This window comes from Varroa destructor, unplaced genomic scaffold (genome assembly GCF_002443255.2).
Source record: "Varroa destructor unplaced genomic scaffold, Vdes_3.0 BEIS01000003.1, whole genome shotgun sequence".
Taxonomy (NCBI): Eukaryota; Metazoa; Arthropoda; class Arachnida; order Mesostigmata; family Varroidae; genus Varroa; species Varroa destructor.
Genome location: NW_019211456.1, coordinates 48,193,779 through 48,214,156, shown reverse-complemented (window position 1 = coordinate 48,214,156; position 20,378 = coordinate 48,193,779). Strand labels below are relative to the sequence as shown.

General features: G+C 43.3%; 1 protein-coding gene and 1 long non-coding RNA gene across 4 annotated transcripts in view; one reads left to right on the top strand and one right to left on the bottom strand.

Moving 5' to 3' along the window:
* Positions 1-20,378, top strand: part of jeb (low-density lipoprotein receptor domain-containing jelly belly protein) — a 92,342-nt gene that overhangs the window by 2,977 nt on the left and 68,987 nt on the right. The window lies entirely within an intron of this gene.
* Positions 1,536-18,763, bottom strand: LOC111247921 (uncharacterized). Of its 3 annotated transcripts, XR_002672314.2 has the most exons (5): positions 18,436-18,763; positions 17,647-18,045; positions 17,100-17,357; positions 9,143-9,297; positions 1,536-2,081 (listed from the first exon to the last, which is right to left on the bottom strand). It is a non-coding gene; the product is annotated as an uncharacterized LOC111247921 (long non-coding RNA). The 3 variants fall into 3 exon arrangements; XR_002672313.2 differs by lacking the exon at positions 9,143-9,297; XR_002672315.2 differs by lacking the exons at positions 1,536-2,081; positions 9,143-9,297 and adding an exon at positions 13,964-14,443.

Below are 20,378 nucleotides of genomic sequence, written 5' to 3'. Positions count from 1 at the left end.
TATATATGTAGCGTTACGGTAGCTTCGTACCAAGATTTCTCATTTAAATTACAGTTAACACGGAAAATAGGTAACAGGCGGTTCTCTTATCTACTCGTGTTCCACAACGATGCTGTACAATGAAGCTGCAGACAAATAACTAGATTACTGCGTCGCTTATATATATAATACAAGGAAATAGGGCCGAAACTGAATTCTGTTATGATGACAAAAGAAGTGGGCTTTTTTCGTAGCTAGCATTCAGTTTACCTCTTTAGCCCATGTTCTCTTTTAGTATCTAAAGTCTCTGCAAACAGGAATTTTATTTTGATGAATGAACATTTTGGATGCGTGTTGATTATAAAAAGGTTGACTCCAGTAGCAATGTTAAAATTAGTAATAAGGTCCGTCAAGGGCAAATCGTGCGCGAAGATTCTACCAGAAATACAACAGCCACATCGAAGTGACGGGTGAACATTTTACAATGTGTTTGCCAAGCATTTTTACTTAAGCCTATTTGTTTATGTAGCTCCACGTGCCAACAGAAGCATATACATTGTGCTGTAAAATCGAGCTTAAAAAGTTCATCACACTCTAGTTTTAAGTGTCTCTCTATGTGTGCCGTCTATGCGTGTGTAAAATTGGAGGCTATTTTAATCGGCCAGGATAGGACAGTGCATGCTCTCTTACGTGCCCAATGCACGGATTTCAACTATAAGTTCGTCACCCTGACTGATGGCCGTTTTCGCCTTGAACAGGTGTCCATGATGCATCAGTCAACCGAGCCCATGATGGCTTAGGTCGCTCGTCACAGCTTTTTACGGATACTCCGACCGGAATCCTTTATACACATCATGGACTACTAGGCGATGTTGTAGTCAATGGTGACATACATAGACTTTTGCCCACTAAGGAAACGTTTCTTTTCATGGGGGCAAAAATAGTGGAAAAAGAGTTATCTAAGGACCTTTCAGTTGTGCTTCCTCAATTCTTGCCTACCGGGTTACTCTGATGGTCGACGCTGTTATCGTCCATGGCCGTAGTCAATTCTGACAAGGTAATTCCAAGTGTTTCGCTTGGGCCGTGAATGTACGATGTTACTGTAGACCCATGTCGCAGACATTTTTCATTTTCTTGCCCAAGCCTCACGTAACAGCCATACCCGCCCCTTAGCCTCGCGTTCCCTACACGAAAGTCAAGTTACTTCTTCCAGAGTCTTGCCAGAGTAGTAGAGGTCGTGGGTGGTAATAGTAGCAATAGAAATAGTATAACTCGTACGACATAGCAGTTTAGTCATCATGTCTATCATTAATTGTGCTTACGTTCCTTTTGCGAAAGGCGCTAATCAGAAGCAACGCTCTTTTATTGGCGCACACAGTTAAGGGAGGTTGCTCTTCTTTGACCTCATCGATACTGCTCGTATTGAAGCGCAAAGCGGTGACAGAAAAGCAGCTACTTAGACCAGAGGCGAAATACGCAGAGTTACCGCTCGCTAAATCAACAGAGTACGCAGCACTTTACACACTTTCTATTTTGCCTGTATAGCTGTAGCTCCTTGTACCGCAGCCCGAACTGAAGGCAGACAGACGACTTCCGCCATTGGAAAACCACTCCTTCACTAGCCTGGCCTCTTCGACCATAACAAACGAACCACAACGCACCTGGTCGAACAGCTGCTTACCTAGTTAACCGGAGGATCAGAAACCGATCTGTATAGCTTTGCGAACGCAGTCTAATATAAGGCTACATCCTGAAAAGATACGACACAGTCTAGACACCTGAAATATCGCTATGGACAGAAAAAATGGGTAAATCGTAGCTATCGTGATAACAGGATTCAAAACTATCCTGCCAACATATTCAACGCTGATTCTTTCGGTGCGGAATAGTCTATTTACGCTCTCCAGCAATCAAGGAGATATGATCAATACTAAATTTGTGATACTAAGCGAAATCGGTTGACAGGTAGTGTTAAACGTTTTCTGTAGTTATCTCGATTCCCTTTCATCCCGCCTTCTTATTGGTAATTTTACAACTTTCCATCGTCTTATGATTATGCAACAGAAGGATATGTCATGTTCGCCTCGAGCAAAATCCGCCACCTGCAAGGCAGACGACAACAAATTAAGCTAAAACAATGATCTAATTTGATCTACAGTAAATAATGAGAACGCAAAAGATGTCGGCTAGTTTTGGTCAACTTTGTATAATAATAGACGGACTCAATTTTACTAGCTATTGTTGTCTTCATTGAAGACGAGCGCCCCGGCCCTGAAAAAATGGCACGTGTCTTTTAGGGGGAGGGGACAGGCTAATTCCAAATATTAGAATGTTTACCGGGACAGTTATAAAACGCTATAGGGCAAATCGTCAACTGGCACATTCAGATTCATGATCTAAGTTACTTAATGTATGGTAGCATTTTTGGCGTTTCCTGTTTGTCACTTGAAAACAACTTTCAGACATGGCTGACAGAAGTGACCGTTACTAGTCTTTGAAATTAGATGAGCTTCAGCTGAGACATCTGAGAACGCTGTCGCCTTTGTCTTCGTGCGCGTGCTATACAAGGCATAACTTACTAGTTTTAGGGCAGCAGTTAGTTGTTGAGGCTAGACCTTTTTGAGTCATCGTTCGCGTTACGAAATCATACCATTTACGAAATGTGCTATGCTATATATGTATGTATGTAACGGTTATGTAGATATCTGTTCCATGGCATGACGTATTTAGTGGTAGCGGCGCTTCAGTACACAGCAAATTGCCGTGATAACGTTCGTGAAGACATTAGTTCTTTTCGTAAGAATTTTTATCCATCAAATCTACGGGTAAGAGTGGGGTTGCTTACTAGCCGGAACGTAACATCGAATCCAAATATTGGAAAGAAGCACCGAGATTACAGGCATTGAAAGGAGCTAAAAAGGTCAAGAGGACCGGGAAGCCAGAATGTTTCCCTGGCTAGAACTTCTGCGCTTCGCCGCTAACAAACTGATGTGGCCTCGAGGCCGGTCGTGCATGCTGGTGGCTCTGCATGAGCCTGCTCCACGTGGCGAATGGGCGAAGGACCAAACTCTAAATAATTCCTTCATTCCTTAACCTGGCAAATAACAATTCAGGTAAGCTCCGTTTTGCCTTGGAGCTGATTCACCGACTCTATACAGACACAGAATTCGTTCGCTCGTTTCTCGTTCGCTCTTTTACCTAAATTACTCCCGTCCCTGTTGATTGTCAAGCGACTGGTAAGTCCCTCTCGAGTAGTGTGTGCTTTTTTCTCATCTATTCCCTCTTAGCACCTCAGGGCGATGGGGGTAATTTGTCCGAAGCTGCTGAGCCAAACGTGCAACAACACACACGCCTTGCAATCATGTATCAATGAAAATGTGCAGTAACGTGTAAAATAGTTTGATGAATGTGTGAGCTTATTTCTAGTGGGGGGTTTCAGTAAAGTACCATTAATAATAGTAAGTAGAAGCCATTTTACCTGCTTAAACGACTCACAAGGCCTTTTCTCATTCTATGTGCGTCCGTGCGTTCCGGTAGTTCGCTAATACAAAACCACTAGCTGTTCTATTGTATATAAGGCGATGTCGACACTTCCAAATTAAATGCAATATATAAAACCAGAACGAGTCCTTAACGTCACTATCGACGATGCTCAACTACACTAGGGCAACCTTAGGATAAGGAATCAGAATGAGGCAAAGTTAGAGGGAAACGTAATTTTAGACACTTCGTATTGAGTAAAAGGGTAAGAAATCGGAATTAACCAGCGACGAAGATCAGAAGACGCGCCAATGGACCGGTGGATTATGGTTGGGTGCCAGATACGACTAGAGGGCAATTAATTTGCTTTGTTTAGACTATGAGCCTATCATCAGATCGACAAGAAGGTCAGCTTTCGCCTACTTCCATAAGTGCGCTAACGGTGAGAGCAAGGGTGTTTACTTCTCCGATCAATGATAATTAGGTGGCTATGAAAACCTAAACTTCACGTAATATTTTCGTACTCGATCACGATTCTATTAAGTTGGTTTTATCATACATCGAACGTTAAGGAGCATTGCAATTTCACTATAGTGAACCGGTCTTGCTTTTATTTTCTCTATTCATCGTTCTGAACGAGTAGCAAAAATGAATGCAAACAAAGGCTGTAACAAACTCAGCTTGACAAATTCGCTAAAATACTAATTTGAGACATCTCTAGATAGTGTGGTAATAGCTTTTCGGTAGCGTTTACCGTTTTGTAAGCTTTAACGGCTATAACATACCCTTCTTGTTCCGCCTGCTCCGTACCGCTCTCTAGTGACTATTGCTTAGGTAGGTGAGCAAGCGTCTAGATTGATTCGTTGGGAGCTACCCGCTCGTCGTGTGCCTGTGTCAATGCGACGCAGTTCATTTATATAGGATACGTAAAAAAAAAGCTACTGTTACGCTTGTACAGGCACCGACTGCTGTCGGGCTACGATGTTTGTCCTGCAGTAATGGCCGCGCTGCTATCATCCGGCACTGTTCCATAGGAGTTGCTTCACCATGGCCTTTGCCTATCGGCACCAATGAACTTAGCAGCAGTAATGGCCGCAAAACAACGGTGCCCGACCTCTTCGCTTCGTACCCTTACGCGGCTCGACCCCGTTGCTGTTGCCATTGCCATGACGGCTCCGTGTTTCTCTGAGAAGAAACTTGAAGATGAAAATACGCCTGAAGGCTTGCCAACGGCAGTAACGAAAACTCGTTTTGCATACCGTAATCGGTTCGCTCGTGTGCGCGAGCTGCCAACGAGCAAAGCGCAGCAGCAGCGGTAGTAGAATTTGTGTCAGAGCACCGTTGACAACATGACACAGGACACGGTGTTCAGCAGTTGCCAGTGGCTGCCTAGTAGTCGGTATCCTGTAATAGCTATGTTGAATCGACGACGACAATGGCCTCACCTGTACTTTCTTCCCGTTGATCTCATCGCTATTCTATCGGTACTTGTTTTGTATGAGCTGTCAGCCACCGCTTCGATTCTCGATAAACTAGCTCAGCGTACTCCGATCCAAAACTATCATCCTATTTACCTGTGCCACACAGGTAGTTATGAGCACACATGAGCGTGATCTTTCAAATCGTTTATTTCTATTTAAATATAGCTGAGAAGGAAAAGATTGACATATTTTGTAGTACGCGTCTATAACTAGAAGTCCCAAATGGAAATAATCGAGCCAAGTTAATTTCATTTTTGTGGAACTTAAATCCCGAACAGCAGAGCTTCGTTTTGGGCCCAGCTACTTTTCACAGAATTCGTTTCGACACGCGGCAATGAGAAGCTAAACTAAGTAAGGCAACCATTGCATCCAGCGCACTCCTGCTGCTTTTAACACCGAGCATAAGCGGGCTGATACAACCCATTTTCTGTCACAAAATTTTTACAGACAGGAATCTCACCATTTCCGCAACAGACGCTCGGACTGTACCATGCAAAGTAGCCCCTTTATTGTCATACTTCATGACTCTCGTTCTCGCCCCACCCTTTGCTGCAGTCGTAATATTATTATACAATCATTCAACAGCAGTAAGAGCTCAACAGTGCAGCCAAGCTCTCGTAAATGGATAGGGCGGCTTTTAGCAACGTTAGCGTGGTCCTTCGTGATCAACGACATTGAGGTGACAGCCTGTTGTTTTCAAAGAGACGTGCGCATCGGCGCCGCCGTTACGTTTGTCATATATAGCTTGTACGAACTACTGGCAGATCTTTTTCTTCAATGTCGCAACAGCAGAAGTGGCGAAAGCAGTCCCATCAGCGAAGCAGATGACGTGGTCGAAAGCTCTCATCTTATTGTCAGTTGTAATCCCGTTTTCAGTTTCTGTTAACATCTAGACCCCGCGTGAAGACCGTACAGCGCCGATGTGAACTAAAGCCAGCTTTTTTTTGGACCGTTCTTCTAAAAGTGTGAACGAGAACGCATACGAAAACGCTCATATTTACATAGTACGTACATTCATACACGTGTTCCTGCATACGTGCGTACGATGCGCAAGCATGTACAAGCAGAAAGACAAAAGCGCAAGCAGACAGACACGTAGTTCTAAGTTGGCTCGTATTGTGCTATTGACTTGATATATCCTATACTATTGTCGCTAGCGCGGTAGCGCTATTGCCATTGGCTGTTCCATTCTCGGATCGGGAAGCTTTTGGACAGCTACTCAATGATACCCTTGTATCTTAGATGAGTCGAGGTATAGCTAAGTCTGTGAGCCCCCCCTTTCCCGAAGGTACTATATATATGGTACTTACGATCTACAAGCGCTGCAAATGACGGCCAACAGACCATATGATGATCCTGGCCGTAATGGCGCCCATATTATATACGTACGATAATGGGACACTGATAATAACAATGATGATCATGCACGTATGAGTAAATCAGTAATAGCAAGACACGTTGGCGGCCAGTTCGAGTGCTCCTGGCTGTTAGCGCTCTACGTATACGAATGCTTTGTACATTGATATTCAATATCTATCTATATGGGTGATGTTGGGATATACAGCACCGTATGAATGAGAGAAAAAATAAGGGATAAATAGATGCCTTGCTTTATACTATTAAATGGCCTAAGTAGTTCTTTAGTCCACCCCAATAGCTGTGCTCAACACAATAAAGCAAATGCAGCTGTGTCCGTATCACTGTCGTATGGTATCCTTAACTCACGGCACCGGTATATATATATATATATATATATATATAGAAGCCTAAAATTAAATTTGGCTTTTTAAATTGCCAAACCACCTGTTTGCTGGGGAAGAACGGCAAAGTCCGTTAAGGCTTATAAGCTCGTCGTGAGGCCAATACCCGCCAACAGATTGGGTTAATTACTACCCAACTGATTTTAAATGCGTATCGCTATTGACGTGTGGTTTAACATAAGGGTCTCAAACCGATACATAAGTACTAGTAGCTAGTAGAAATAATCAGTAGAGGCAACATTTTTATCTACAATGCTTTATGAGTTAGTATAAGAGAGAGATGCACTTAAAGACCATTAATGATATAAGACACAAAAGTAAACTTGATGTTCTACTATGATCTTGACTCGCAGCAATCATTGTGATTATAAATTATTGAGCATTGGCTGTATACATCGATGACGCACTGCTATTTCGTCTATTGCAGAATTACTTAACTGACGGCATTGGTCGGCTGCTACGTATCCTTCATTACCAAGTTCCTGGAAACCTACCCCACGCCCCCAGCGCCTAGTGCTGGCAGATTCATAGCTGTCTGTCCCATCAGCCTGCGCCAAGTACTCAGGACTGATTAAGCGAGCGATAAAGATGGATTAACGGGTGAAGGATGTTAGTCAGATGGAAGGTCTAGGGCAGAGTAGCAAAAAGGCAGCGGGTGAGCGGACGGATATATGGATATACCTGTCTTTTCGTCGAACGGTGTGTTGAAACGCTATTTGCGGGGAATGTTGCAAAGACGTCGCTCGGAGCGTGCCTTGTTCTCTCTCTCTCTCTCTCTCTCTCTCTCTCTCCCTCTTGGTTGTCCTTGGTGGAAACGGTGGCGTAGGCGTAGGCCGAGAAACCGGGTGCTTAGCTAGCCATATAAGGAGACACCCTGTTCTCGTTTGGCCCCACTCGACTATAAGAAGTAACGGAGACGAGAAACATTTAGGTATTCTGCCGGCGATATCGTTTTTGTTGTGGTCGCTGCTATTGCTGAAGCTGCGATTGTTGTTGTTGGCGTTGGCTGTTACTGTTTTTTTCGTCGTTGTCGGCTGCGCTAGAGTCTAATTGAAGGTGGAGATGGTGGATGTCGCCTCCGTTGCTTTAGCCAGGCGCTTTCGGCCCGAAGGTGTTGTGCTGATGGTTCACGCAGAGGGGGAACGCGGGATGCAACAGTGGGTGGGTGAATGAGCTGCGGCTCTCGCAAGTCCTCGCTTCCCTGAGCGGACTCCACCCTCTGAGGTTATTCCCCACAGTCCGTTTGCCGCGCAGATGGGGTTCTGCCCCATAGCCCTACTTCGAACTTGTGAGACCTTCGAACAGCACCCGAGACCCGATATAGCCGCCCGATATAATGCGCATAACAGGGTGGTTGTTTCCTCGCATTTTAGCACTCAAGTCCAGAACGAGCCGAGGCTAAGTCGGGCCAAACAGCTTATTTTCACTACCTCACACATGATTTCGGTCATATGTGTAGATTCAATTATACCGTCGATCTGAGGACTATAATAGTAGTTGATTCATACGCTGTCACCATAGAGCCTTCTCAGCTACCGGTTGCGCAAGTTTATATTTAATACGTAATTATTCAGTTAACTTGCCATTTACAAACTTCGTTAACCCCTCCCCCTACGCCTAAATGAACAGAAGCAACGACGGAACAAATCTGTAGAGGTTGTTGTCCTGAACTTGTTTGTGTTTCACTAAAAGGATTTCAATGATATGGAGTACCCGTGAATCGGACGGACTCGATTTCAATTAGAACTTTTTGTTCGATCTCTTACCAGACAATATCTACGTGGTTGAATCATGCGTTGAATTTCACGTTAAAAAAAACTTAGTGAACCAAATGAAATGTATACTTTAGGAACGTTTTCTGCTTACAAATAAGCTGCCCGAGACTACGAATTGAGACTTGTCCTGTGTGGCCGAAGACGGAAGCATACATTATTTAGTCTACCGCTAGTCGAAGAGGCAAGCAAATCTATCATCGGCTTTGATTGCAAGCCTAGAGAAGTGGAATGCATAGGTTGGCAACAGTGTCCAGGCAGAATGCGCGGATTCCAAGGGGGGCAGAAGCTAGCGTTGATGAATCTAGCCACGAAGCGTGGAGCTATCAAAGCTTCGTGATTGAAGAGAGCGCGTGGTAACCAAATGGAGGCGGGCTATGGGATGTGGTCAAAGGACAATAGCAGGTACTCCCGGTTTGTGCGTTACTGCACTCCCTGTCGTTCCTTTTCCTCCCGCTTTTATCTTTGTTGTATGCTACAGTGGTTATCATCCTGGCTGAAGCTGTCACGAGGATGCGGTAGGCTTAAGTCTGACCACCTGCGTATAGGAGTGAAATACCAAGTTGACGAGAACCTAGCTGGGTGGGAGTACAGAGTATATATCTCATTTATATTAGTTAGTATATCGAACAGGCTAGCTTCCATCCGACTTTCTCTCTGTCGTTTTTACCTTACGATGTAGGACACGAAAGCACCACCTTGTCCAACCCCGAGTCCGCTTCTGTCCCGTTATTGCCTGCCCTTTTACCTCGTAAATACTCCACACAACACCACTTTTACTGTTAAGGGTCCGTCATCTGTTGCCGTCACCGCCGACGCTATCGCCTATGGACATAAAAGCTGTTAACTGGTTTGTCCGTTCCTTAGCTGGGGGCGAAGATAGCAAAGGACTGAAGGCAGATCGTCTAAATCAGCCAAAGGACGAAGCGGCCACTCAGTTTCAACCAAAATGTCTGCAACCGAGATGGCTAACGCCGTTCGCGCTTCCATCCAGCAGTATTAGCTAGGTCATCGATATTAATTAAATCAAAATACATTTCTAGAAGCGTATACTGTTATAGCGTGTATATATAAATACTGTGGAAATCTATACATAAGAAAAACAAATACAGTGTTATAAGAGTAGAGCAAACAACAATTAAAAACAACGGTAACTCATCTAATAGCACCGTAGCCAGAACGGATCTCTAATAACCGTCACAGCCGTAGAACGTTTGTTCAATTAACGTTTAGTTTAGTACCTAGATTTATTGCTTATCCGCCGCAGCGTATTATACGTTTGTTTCTTTTTGAAAGCCAAACTTTTAGTTGGCCTTTAAAAATGTTCCCCAGAGGTAGACACACGATTCTCGTTTTATAGGCGTTCGATAGTAACTTAAGTCCACGCATCGATGGGCAATGCTGCGATTGATAATCCTTAAATTCTCGTAGTCGATAGCAGCTGAACACCAGAAGCATTTCTTAGAAATATCTGTGATTTTTCTTTTAATAGGAAAATTCTAAATAATTATAGCTGTTTGTTGTTAGATACTGCCAGGTACATTTTAACAAGCAGTACTGTTAGGTACTTATAGGTGTTACGATGCCTGGATGTGAACGAAAGTATAATATGCTCTCTGGCACCGAATAACCTAATTAAAGAGCTCCTTATAAATTCCGTTAATCAGCTTCAGAATGAGCTTCCGCACGATTCATATACAATGTACGATGATAAGTGTATAATTGTACATAGTAACTGATGGGGCTAATTTGTAATGGATAATAAATATAGAGATACAAGCATCTTTATATCGTATGTTCACATCCCATATATTGCCTTACAGCGATCTTCTGCAAATAGAACTGCGGAAACAGTGTACTTAAATAGAATCTCATTAATACTTAGACATATGCATGCATAGGTGCGTGTACAACTAGAACTCATCCGCCTTTAAAGAGGGCACCACATAGGGAAGCCGAAGTGCAAATAGACAAAAAGAGCGTCCATAATTCTAATCTAAAAAAAATAGCAAATAAAACGAACAGGACCATTCCGCGGGTCCTATGGTGTTTAAGGCTGCCGGTAGTTGTCAATAATCTCAAAAGAGTAGCACTGACGGTGTCTGGGCTGGTGGGAGTTAGACGAAGAGGGAAGGACGAGAGGGCAAGCTGGAAATCCATTGTTCCTTGCGCTTCTACAGTTGCTGGCTAAGGACTATCGTTTATGAGCTATGACTTAGCAAGTTTCCTTTGCTACTCTGCCCATGGCCATTTGATGACAAAACTTTATATTCCTCTCGCACGGTAGCACTCCATGGAGAACGCGATAGAATGGGCAATGGTCGCGGCGGTACAGATCGCGGTAGGAACCGAAGCTTCTGTAAACCTACGCTTCACGAATACGATATTTAACAAGCTCTTAAAATCCTACACCAACTCTGTCAAGTCCCGTTCCTGTCACCTGAAGCAAAACGACGACTCTGTTTAAAATGTGTGGCAATATCCCTCCACTCGATGTGTATTAGTCTAGAATGAAGAAACACGTGGCAGACACGATGGACACGAGCGGCAATAGTGCGCAACATGACGAAAAAAATAGAACTGAAAACTGAAGACTTTTCCTCCACCTCTCAAGTATTACATAGAAATGACTATTACAGCCGAATACGAACCTACAAGGGCGCGATGAATAAGTTGTGCACTGCAGACCTCAATGTCTTTGATGAACGATGCAACGTATATTTTGGAAACATAGTAAGCTTTAAGACATTGCTGCCAACGATACAATGAACTATTCAATTAGAAATGTTTTTGATTGGAAAGTCCTTCTTCCCTTCGACACCCTATAGTGGGAGTCGCCATTTTGCCGTCATTCGCAGTTCCATCCCTACGCGAGCCTTATTTCCTATTTTTGTAGGTAGGTTCCGCGTGCCCAATGAAAACTACAAAGCGCCATCGCTGCCTAGACCACTACTGCTACAGCTGCTGATTTTCGATGTCAACGACGATGTCAATGTTGTGGTAACGGTTGGTAGCCGGAGACCTTTGGCTGATGCTACGTGAGCCTCAAACAGCAGCTGCTTGGCCTTAACGTTCATCGTTTGCCTATTAGGATTGGATTTCTTCTGCTAGCAGTTGTTGTTCACCATAATTATATAGCTTTGTCGTAAACTTTTTTCGTTATTATTTTCTTAAATCTGAAAATAATCATACTCTACTGTTTGTAACGTATACTGATAGCCATTCGTTCTAGGAGAGAAATTTACGTTTCGTCGAGCAAAGAAATGCACATGTATAACGTAGTGTTTTCAATCTCTGCCGGCATGCCATTGACGGCAATAGATACTGAGGTAAATGCGCTCGTATGCCGGTTAACGGCGAACAGCAGCGTGACTCAATTCGACATAAGGCGAGGGCTCGGAAGGCTGCTGCGGGCGAGGCAGCCATCTTGGCTGTTACGGTTGCCGCTGACGCGCTTCCTGTACAACATAGCGTAGTAGCGTACAACTAGAGCTACGCTCATTGATGATGTCACAACAGCGTGTTCTTGCAGCGAGTATCAAGCGTGCCAGCCGATATCGGTAGCTGTGACCGTTTGGTACATTTGGTTGAGGGTCAGATCGTTTGTCGGCCGAATGGTGAAGATGGAGGCGTGGTAAAAAGTCCCGAAGTAATTGGTTTGTCGTCGTCTCCGTAAGCATCGTTTCTATGTTGTTGTTAATACCGTTGCTGTTGGTGCAGTCAGTGGATCGACTGACGGCATTTATCAATGGCCAGCTAGAGGAATCTACGCCTCGTTGGAGTTGTGCCAAATTTCGGAGGAAGAAACCGGAGAGAGGGGCAGATATCACCGTACCGGTAGCACTCGTACTAATCAGTCGACCAATAGGACGAGCAAAAAAAAGGTCGAACTGGGAAGAGACAGCTCCCCTTAGAATGTCTCTCTTTAACGAATACAACGGCCCAGTGCGTGGCCAAACTTTCTACCGGCGGAAAGACGAAAAATTTACGCGATTGTGAGACAGGGGAGACGGCGCGACCTACGCATGTACCAGGGTACAGGCGTATTACTTGCGATGACCTCCATTTCTGCCTCAACTTGGCTAGCAGCTATGTATTTGTGAGCAATATCTCAATAAAGGCGGAGCAGTGAGTGAGAAGCAGTGGAAAAGAATGAGTACGCAGTGCTGCTTTTCAGACTGAATCACAACAAGTCTCCTCCAGCGATGCTTGATACTTGAGAAATGAATCATGGAAAACGAAATTGGATTGAAATGTATAAATACCAAAAAATTGCTGCATTTTCCTACGGCTTAGAACAGACAGGTCGAATGTTTTGATTGGCCTCCAAAGATTATCGGTATTCCTAACGGGGAAGGCTACGCTGTGGACTTGAAGCTCAACAGAACACTGTATGTATATATACGTAACTATGCATATGTAGACGGACTTAATGAAGTTCGTCAGTAGCAGTTCAGCGTATTTCAACAGAAGCCTTTTCCTCTGGAAGAAGAAACTGCTACCGCTGCTGCACAACAGAAATTTCAAGCTGGGCGCTCAACCTGTACGGCCCTACTTGGTCCTATCCGGTCACCAATAGATCAATACATACACAATTCTCCCAATTTTGTGTGGGTCAACTTCACCAGTCCAGTGCGCACGAACTTTATGCGGTGCCTCCTTTTTTTTGCCCATCTCAGCGCCGACGTCTTAATCGGTTTGACCGAACGTCAATACAATTGTACGTCCATCTATCACCTTTAACGTCTTCAACATCTTGTCTCCTCGAAGGGCCACAATTAGAGCTTCGTGCTTGGTGTATCCGACCCACAGGGTGCCATTGAAACAAGCTTACAGGGCCCGTTATTTCCACTTGTTGCGCATCAGCAAATGTGTCTAATATCTCGCTTTTACGCTATTTCCAATAGAAACTTAACGAAGTAGCAGTCCGATATTACTACATGTAATATATAGATATTACACAGCCGTTAATAGGCTACAAGAGAACAAGGGATGAAAAACCTGAAACGTAAGACATCGACCTTTAGCCTTTACGCTACCAGGCAGCTTAAGTTTCTGTGTAGTGCCGTGAACGGTACCCTTCTCAACCTAGATACTTTCTTACCTTGACTTGTGGCCTGGATGCAAAAATAGCTTGCGGCGTTCATAACTAATAGTATGTTACGCACAACCATAATTAATGGCCACACTTGGCAACAGAATACGAGAACGATCTCGAGGTAAAGGCAAAGGACGTTGTGGGAAAATAGAGCCAGGGTGCTGTACATCTCATATTAAGCGCTCCCTAATGACGCTAACAATGGGATCTATTTACGGCTACAAGAGTATCATCGATCTGGTCAGCAATTATCAATTATATCGTGTTGTAGGAGACTTTCCCGATTATTCGTATTCGCGTGCTGGTATTATCCCTATATAAATTAACTGTACTAGCTGTATACAGATTTACTCGAAACGTTTTAACTTCAATATCGAAGATAGGACGTGATACGTGAGCGGCAACAAGGGCCAGTCTCTACGACATTCATCTGCATCGAGCTCTTAAGAGATGCGTTTACTTACTAGTCTCTATCGATCAAAGAGGACGCCACATCAGAATCAAAGTGACCCAGACTGCTATGCATCATCAGTCAGTAGCACCAGAAGGAAATTTTTTTTAATCAAGAGATTGATTTATAATGCTGAATCACCAGCAATGGGGAGCCTATATAAAGCTATATAGGTATAGACTTCGGAGGATCTCGCTGTTCGTCGAACGTACGTATTTCCTAGGATAAATCTGCCCTGTGTAACATATTCTGCTACTGCTGACACCAGCAGCCACTTGTGGCTTGGGCCACGGGCCAGCGGCCTAAAACGAGGACAGCGGTGGTAGAGGTGGCTGTCCTGGCACAAATTCTGAGTTGCGCAACGGAACAACCCAATTTTCCTTTTTGGACTTTGGTCGACAGAAGAAGGTAGGCCAGGTCGGCTGAAATAGAAAATAAGTCGCTGAATGTACTATTTGTACCAAGATCATTAAATCTTTTTAGACAAGTGACTGAATTTCCATGAACGTTGACCATTGCGTATCCTTATTGGAGACAGTTGCACGAACGGACCTATTGAAAGCAGAAATAATATTAGCAGTGGGTATACACACACACACACACACACGCATCATACATAAGGAGAGGCGGCCAAAGAAAACAACAAAGCTATTGGTCTATCTATTCAATCATACGGATAAAACGAGGTGGAAAACTGCATGACATCTCCCCCGAAATACACGTAGTTGGTTCATTAGCCATAGAAAAGTAGTACGGCAAGTAAGAGATCAATAAAATACGTCCGACAGCAGAGTTTTTTGTTTACCCAAAACAAAGTAAACCTCAAAGATTCTGCCGTTTGCTCTATAGCATACACGAAAAGGTTAATCCAAGCATACGGACTGCATGTTTGTGGAAATAGTAGTGTTTTTCTTGCGAATGTCATCGATGCAAACCAACCCGTATTGACGATATTATGTCTTGTGATAGCTGAGTGCGCGATAGTCAGGTATTACTTACGGCAGCTTGTTCTTCATCTGCCGATTTCTACGGAAGCTGTTTCCTCACCAGCTATCACCAACATCCTGATAGCCTCATCACGAGTCGCCGTTTCCGTGTAAATACTGGCTAACACCCAGCCTTTCTCTCTCTTCAGCAACGTCCTCATTGATTTCTACTGTATATCAACCCAGACGTCTTGTTGAAGATCTCGTTGCATTACGATCTACTTATTGCTCATCAGTCCAATAGCTAAACGAGCGCTTTTCCTCTTTACATATATCCGTAAATCGATTGCTCATTAGTACAGCACGGACACGCGCAGATAGAACAGAATATAATCGAGCTTTGTGCAAATTAATAACATTACTGTTTTCTATTGAAACGGTTTTGCTAAACCTCTTATTGACATATGAGCCAGCCAGTGGCAACATGGTCGCACAAAACTCCTATCATCCAGTGTTTTCTGATTTCCATGAAACTGTGTGGCTAGGAACAAAAAAGGACACCTTTAGCGTCGCAGGGCCGCGTCATGGTACGGGATGATGACTGATCAACGTTGGTGGATCTTTATTAAGCACCTGCAGCTTAAAATAGCACTCAAATGGCCGAATGACCTACCACAATTTGGAGACGGCCACTAGCCAAAACCGCGAGTCCTACCCCTCAGTGATCAGGTGGATTTTTGGTAAAATGCGGTTGCTACCGTTGCCTGCATCACACAGCCGCCGTCTTTAACATTTCCTCTGAGTGTCAGCGTTGTCTAACAGCGACGAAGACCATGCCCTACAAATTTTAATATCAGTTTTCATCAAGTTCTTGGTGCAAACAAATCTATCGTGCGCACAGATTACGATGTGATACGGAGAACAAGAAGGAAAAAGGACTAAGACGGGAAATATGAAAACATAGATTTGCTAAATAACGCGTGTCGGGTTCGTGAGCTATGTAAATTTGCTCGACAGAGAAACAAAACTGATTCTGGTACGTTTATCTGTACATTTGGATTGTCTGACTATATATAAGCATACCTCGGTCCATCTCTGGATTGACGCGTCCATATACATACATGTTATGTGGACGCGTTGTAACACGACTGCTATATTTGTGTCTCTATATGAGAGGCAATGTAATGAGGCGCACTCAGTGCATCAAGTCAGGGTCGAATATCCGGTTTAGAAGTTTAGACAAAAAAAAAATTAATGAACCTCTGATAATCCAATTGGGGGAAAATGCCAAACCGCATTTGCGCGATTACAAATACACACTTTGAAATCCCTGAAGTTTTGCTTTACATATTTTCGACTGTAAAAAATGTAACTTCCGTTCATTACTATTCATTATGCTGACAACAACCGCAGAGCTCAAGAAATATTGTAAGCTTAATGATAATGTCGCTTCCCTGATCTTAATAATTAATTAAAGCTAACTTGATGATTGTACTGCGAAACTATAATTGACCATATTCCAAAGAACACATAAGCAATTCGTTATTAGGAAGTACTGTAAGTTGAGAAGTAAGTTGAGCCGACTACAGGCGACCCTTGGTGATAGGCGTCAGCAAATGTACATGAAGTTTTCAGCCTGAGAACGTCAATAAGTTGTATGCACATTTTATACTTACTAGTTACTTTGAATACCGAAATCACACGGCTGCCAATTACAGCTTAGAATTAAGGATCGTCCTAGAAACACAAATCAATGTGCGATACGACCGCATCAGCCAATAGCAATCCGCTTCATTAATATAACTACACAAAATCACTACTTTTCAAAAAAAAAACGTTACTTTAGGTATGGCTATGGGTTGGTACAGCTTGACTTATAAGTCAGCTTTATTGTCTTGTGAGCTGAGTGAAAATACAATGCCTGTGAAAATATGGTCTCCGTGTAGCCGATCGCCATATGGGTACGTAATACAGACGCTGCCAAGCTACAAAGCTCGTGCCTATAGAAAACATCTGGACGACGATTGAAGTAAAAGTCGGGAAGATCACATCTATATAGTGCCATACTGCAATTAACGTTAGGGCAGAGCGTTTCAGCCAGGAGAAAGCAAAGCAGCGGCTAGCAGCGACCTAGAAAGAAGAAGTTTCATACCTATTTAGTCGGAAGCGAGAATGAACTTTACGCCATCTCTGGCAAGTTAAACGACGGATGATACGCAGGATCTTGCATTCGAAGTAAGCGGTGTGTAGCGCTTAAGAGCTCAACCAACCCCAGCAAACAAACAGCTACGCTGGGCAGTTGCTAAGTTAGCTTGCTAAATCGTGATTTTACTTCGGTACCTCTCCATCAGCCTGATAAAACCTTCCTAGAGGCAGTTTGTCCAGCACCCATCCAGCTGAACTATCCCAACTGAAAACGTCAAAGTTTATCCATAATGGTAGTCTTGCATTTCCTTTCTTTTTCATACAATCCATTATTGAACAAATATATTAATTCGAATGAAAAGAAACAATAATGTATCCTATACGCTTACAGCTTGCAGCATAGCAGGTGGCTACTAGAGCAATGCGAGAAGCATACTGACTTTTCACCATCATTATATACATACATATATATATATATATATATATAACATTTTCACTCTCAAGCTCAGAAAGCTCACAGGGATCTGACCGAATTGACAGATAGTAATACATACCGACTAAGGGAGCTCTTCTACGTCTGCACTTTTTCATCTATGTGTGTATATAGCAGTATTAAGGGTATTTATTTCTTACGACATCTGTCGTTTCCTGCTTCGCTTTAGTATCCATGATGACTACCACTGAAAGCATTGCGTCGGCGATGGATTTCGTTGGGCTGGAACAAGTCGCCATGGTAGGGCTTACGTATTGTAGCCTGTGTTCCTGGTCGAATACAGTATATTCGCAAGTTTTTCTGTGACCTCTTTGTTCTTTTTTTTATAGCAGCAATGAAATCTCAGAAAGTTCACGAGACACTTGAGGGAAGTGTCATCATCTTTTAAGGAAACGTCCCGTTCTTGAGACGCTCCTAGCTTACGTTTGCACAACGACTTCATTTCTATACGGAACGTTTCCTGGAAGTGATTCGTTTTTTTTGCTAAATGATGGGTGCCTGTATGTATCCATACCATATAATTAATTAATTTTAAAAAGTAAAAAATGCAATACAATGGATGGTTCCCAAATAGATATGTTGTGTTCAGTTACGTAGATCTGTATGTTATAATTTCAGTTTTGACAATAGCGATGCAATAGGCCTTTCGGCTTGGCCTAGCAAAGGATGCAAATGAAAATCGCCGTTTACTGCTCATTCATAGTTAGGGAGGAAGAATCGTTCTCTCTTAAGAAATTCGTATTCGTTCATGCGTTGTAGCTGTTGCCGAACGAGGTACTTAGTTAACAACTTAGTTAACATTCGAGTTAGTAATGGATGCACAGTTGTCCACGTGATAGCCTATCTTTACCTGCGGATCATATGGTGACCTAGGCTGGAGTCCGGGCAAAGGCTTAGTGCTAGGGACCAGCGAGCTGATACAATGCCAAACGACAATACCGCAGGTAGGACGCGAAAGGTTTAGTTGGATCTATGGCTGGCCAGGGGGTCGTAGCAGTAGCGGATTTGAATTTGGCCAACTAACTCCGCGCATTGCCAAGGCGATGACAGACGACAATTACGGATTGAAAGGGACGCGTGTAAGAAGCGTCAACGGTCGAGAAAGTATCGTGAAGAGAATGGCTCGAAGTGAGAGGGCGCTAGAGTCAAGCTAGATAAATAATAGCGTCTATAAAAAGGTACGACTCGACAAACCAATCGATCCAGCTACCACTGCGGTACGGACAGCGTCTGCAGTGCTCCAGCTGCATAATGAAATGGTGTTGTTATTATTACGTGTACCTTTATAGCACGTGTGTACAGCAAAGTCTATAAATATCCACTGCGCTAGGCTTACAAGGCGCTACGGGCTGCAGATACGTATCACCTGCACTTATTGTAAATTTCTAGAAAAACAAATCGTGCCACTCAGTCTCGTCGTGTATCTAGCCAGCTAACTAGTATTGTGAGATTGTCACATTTTAGTACGTCCATCATACTAAAGCTGAACCATAAATATATATATATATATATATATATATATATGGTATGAAAACAATAGCTAATACTCTAGCTTGTACGATGATATATAAATGGAAGATTAACGTACGTATGACAGTTTGTAGCAGTGGTCGTTCATTGTCGGGTTAGGCTATGAAATCATCAGCAAAAAACGCACGAATATAGCAAATACGACGAGCTCGTTTGTTTGTGTGCATATCAGCTAGTTGTGCTGTGTTTTCTGTTACACCCTGTGCTTCTGCGAGCGTATGTACTGGCCTAGGCGACCTTATTTATGGTCGTTTGTCAGTTGGCGCCAGTCAGGCCAATCACATCGGCGGTCATCACCAGCTACTTTAGAATCGGCTATGCACCTCTTCGAAGCGTCGATACATCATATCGTGTAGTATACACACAAACACTATACATGACAGGGGCAGGTTGATGGGCAGATTTGGCCGCAATAACAATGGTAAGTACATTAAGAATACTAGAGAACAGTAACCGATAATTATCTAAAAACTCATTGACAAAGCTAATATTTCCGAGGCTGAGGCATTGTTATATCTTTGCTAGCTTAAAAGTTAGCTAGATTTATTATAGACAATATCGGGTCGTAGGATAATGGACAGCTGAAGTAGGATTAGGATTCTCATACTGACGACACAGTTGCCATTCATGCGCTTCAACGTATAGAAAATCTTTCGAATAGAACAACAACTGTACCCAAATATGGGTGTGCCTTCTATTTTGCTTAACGTCACTGCTGTTATGGAGTGGCCGAGGAGTTACTGCCGGGCAAGCGATCACATCTGAGAATACGTCCGAACGAGAAACTTGCTAGTGCGGATCCAAATTGATGGGAATTCCGTTTTTCGCGATCGGCTCCGATCATCAAGGCGCGTCGAAGAACCTTTTGAAACACAAATTACGGAAGCCTTTGTCAAATCATATTTTTTATATGTAGCTAGTCGCTCTAGTTATTTTCCCATGCAAAAATTCCTAGTTTGCTCTTTCGACAAAGGAAACAGAAATAATAGTTTTAGATAACAAGAACATCGAAAATGATACAATCACACATCGTTGTGAGGACTGGCGTCGCCCTCAGGGGCCTTCAATGTAGGTGAGAAAGCTTATGCTGAAGCCACCGACACGACGTTGTATATAAATAAGATAAATACTCATCTATTGTTGCAGAATTTTGAAAACGCCTGCCACGCGCCTCGATCGTCTAGGTTCGTGTGTTATCTGATGTGGACGAATGATTTATCTGGTTATCTTTTACACGATCAGGACGACGACAACGATACCAAT